This window comes from Myotis myotis, unplaced genomic scaffold, assembly GCF_014108235.1.
Source record: "Myotis myotis isolate mMyoMyo1 unplaced genomic scaffold, mMyoMyo1.p scaffold_m19_p_17, whole genome shotgun sequence".
NCBI lineage: Eukaryota > Metazoa > Chordata > Mammalia > Chiroptera > Vespertilionidae > Myotis > Myotis myotis.
The window spans coordinates 13,775,239-13,778,835 of NW_023416321.1; positions in this window are offsets into that span (position 1 = coordinate 13,775,239).

Here is a 3,597-nt window from a genome sequence, read left to right on the forward strand (position 1 = left end):
TAGCACCGTCCACCTTTCTGGAGGGCAGTTCAGTTGCCTCTCTCCCCTGCTGTGAGGTAAGGGCAGCCAGGCCAGTCCCTGGTCTCATCTGGGCCCCTGTGGGCGATGCGATGGGCACTGATGGGTGAGTTAGCAGCTGGGCCAGAGAGGCACAGCCAGCTGCCCTGGGCGCTGTCTCCCACTCAGCCGCCCTGGGCTGTCTTCCCTGCATGTCACCACTCCAGGCTGCCCAAGCGGCAAAGCCAAGCCACAGTGACAAGATCCAGAGGGGAGAGGCTTCAGCTGCAGGGTGCTGCTGGTCTCACAGGCCAGTGGAGCAGCAATGTGACAGCTTCCCGGGGAGTGGGGGCTCCCCTCCCTCCTGCTCCCTCTGCCTTGACTCTCGTCAGTCTCCATTTCCTTGGTTTGCCTTTGTCTTGCTTCCATTCTGAGCTGATATCAGCTTTGAATGCTCTTGGTCCATACCTCTATCCACTCCTTCTTCCCCTTCTTTACCCCCTGACTTCAGGGCATACTCCCTCATGCTCCCTACACACACACACCACCACCACCCCCACCACCACCTCAGACAGGAAACAGGGCGGTTCCCTCCCAGCACCTGTGGGGAGTGGCTGGGATCTGGGGCCCCAAGGGGTTTGTGAGTGAGCTGGCCTGTGTGCAAAGATGTGAGCATGAGAGTGAGCATCGATGTGGAAGTTAGAAAACATATGTCTACACACATGAGTGTGATAGTGAATGTACATGAGTGTTGAAAGGGTGTGTGTGAGGGTGGGATGGGTGTGACATTGAGTGTGAGCACACGAGTGAGGTGGGTGAGGGTGGAAGGATGCGCGTGACTGCGTGTGGAAGCAGAGCCGTGGACACATGCGTCCTTTGTGCTTGTGTTTCTGAATGTGGACGCTGCCAGCCCCATGCCCTGCTTGATTACCCCCATCTCTGTCATCCTGGGCTCCCTCAAATCAGGTCAGCGTGTGGGGAAGGGAGAGGGAAGCTACCGAGCTCTGGGTAGGGCTCCTGCCCGCTCCTTGGGCCTGTCAGCCACTGATCTGTTCCATGTTCCTATAAATATTTACAAATCCCAGCTGCCGAAGAGCAAGACATCCTCCGCCAGCTGGGGCTCCCGGCCTGGAAGCTGATGGGGAGGGAATAGGGGGGAGGAAGGGGTGGGGCTGCATTGGCCAGGCAGGTGCCAGGACTCCTGGGTTCGGCTCCTCGGTTTTGTCAAAGGTTAGCCTGTGTTCCCCAGTGTGTCCTCATGGAAACTGTGGAGCCAGAAATCTCCTCATCCATGCACCTGCCTGGGGGAGTCTGCACCATCCCTACCTGATGGGAAGGGGGCCCCTTCACAGCAACCTCCTTCCTCCTAGTCATGTCTCTCAATTAGGGGGAGGGAAGGGTCTTCTTACTTTTAAAAAGACACAGAGAATTCTCCCTGAGTCCCTAGAGCAGCAGTTCTCAACCCGTGGGTCGCGACCCCTTTGGCGGTCGAACGACCGCTTCACAGGGGTCGCCTAAGACCATCCTGCATATCAGATATTTACATGACGATTCATAACAGTAGCAACATTACAGTTATGAAGCAGCAATGAAAATAATTTTATGGTTGGGTCACAACATGAGGAACTGTATTTAAAGGGCCAGAAGGTTGAGAACCACTGCCCTAGAGGGTACTGTGTCTCTGAGCTCAAAATCTTCCCCAGGACACTAAATCCATCTGGATCTTTCCAAATCGGAGGCTGAGGACTTGCAGCTCAGTGACCCCCACCGCAAGGGCCCCCTCCATAGCCCCTGAGGGGAACTAAAGCGTTTTCATCTGGCTTCCCCCTCACTCCCAGCCAGTCCCGTCACTTCTGGAGTTGGGCTGGTTGTGGGGGCCTGGAGGAAGGGGAGTTAGGTGGACCTGTGGGGAGGGTTCACCTGCCCCAGCCCATCAACACCATGGCCCAGGCCACCCCAGTGACATTCTCAGACAGAAATTAAGTATTGATTGCCGAAACCGGTTTGGCTCAGTGGATAGCGCGTCAGCCTGCGGACTGAGGGGTCCCAGGTTCGATTCCGGTCAAGGGCATGTACCTGGGCTGCGGGCACATCCCCAGTGGGAGATGTGCAGGAGGCGGCTGATCGATGTTTCTCTCCCATCGATGTTTCTAACTCTATCTCTCTCCCTTCCTCTCTGTAAAAAATCAATAAAATATATTTTTTTAAAAAAAGTATTGATTATTGATCCTCTATACCAGGTGCCCAGCTCAGTGTCAGGCACACCCACCGGCCCTTGGGCATTTGTTTAGCGTCATCGGCCATAGGCCTGGATCTTCAAGTCAAGTTTCCCAATAGCACTTGGTGGCAGCTTCCAATTTTAGTCCCAGAAGGCATGTGCTTGGGGGATGGCACCAAGTCCTGGGTGCCCTGGACCTCCCAGCTCAAGCAGGCCCAGCACGGACACAGGAACCCCTGACACCAAGTGAGCTGACATCTCTTCCCCTGTCTTGCCCAGAGTTTCAGATTTATTCATGCTGGGCCCTCCCAGCCCCCAGTGGGACTCCCCTTGGCCTCGCACAGGCACTGCCTCTATCCTGGCCTAGATTTGCCTAAGAAGCCAGACACTGGAGTCGGAGAAAATAACAGAGCAGGAGCCATGACACTGTGGGGCTCTGACTGCTGTGTGGACATCAAAGTCAGGAAGGCAGGCGCTGATGCTCGGCCAGAGGGTGGACCCAGGGCTGTGGCTTTCCATCTCCTTCTGGGACATTTCCCAATTTCATAAGATGAGAGGAAGGGGCTTTGGGCAATGCTCACATCCGCTACTCTCCTTAGTCCAGAGCTCTCATGAGGCGGGGATGCAAAGGGCACAGAGCAGGGCCAAAAAGGGGGCTTGGAAGACCTGCGATGGGAACTTTCCTGGGTGAAAGGCAACTGGCCCCTGAGAAAACTGTGACCTTCTCAGCTGCCAGAAGGGAAGAGCAGGGGCTGGGAGGAGGGCTCGGGAGGAGGCCAGGCTGAAGCTGGCATGTGCTCTGCAAGAGAGGTCCGGTGAGGGCAGTGGTGCAGGAAGAGTTAAGAATATTCCTAAAATAGCCCAGCCAAAGCCTAAGCCAGCCGGCTAGTGCCTCTCCTGGAGCGCAGATCTATAGCAGGGAAAAGTCAGCCTGCTCTGTGCCCACCGCCTGCTGCCTGGCTGGGGCTGCTAATTAAGCCTTCCACCCCACCCCTGCACCAGCCCCTCCTGCCCTAGCAGGGGAGGGGGTGGACATGAGTAACCAAAAGGGCCATGTATCCCCAATGACAGGGCCGTCCAGCTGGGACCAGGAGCCCTGGGGCCCGGCAGCCCACTACACACACACACCCCTGGCCTAGGGCAGTGATAAGCACACTGATGGCCAGACAGGCAAAGTGTGGCTCTGCGGATGAGATCAAGGCTGCCCAACCCCAGACATTGTCCACAGTCACCCATTGTAGGATGGGGACCCCCCCAGGGAGCCCATTAAATGCCAGCTTCTCCTAGCTCTGTGCTCCCCTCCACTTGGGGCATCTTGGGATGAGGTTGGGCCAGGCAGGGGCCAGGGGAGCCCCTCCAAGAACAACCCTTATCTCTGGTTC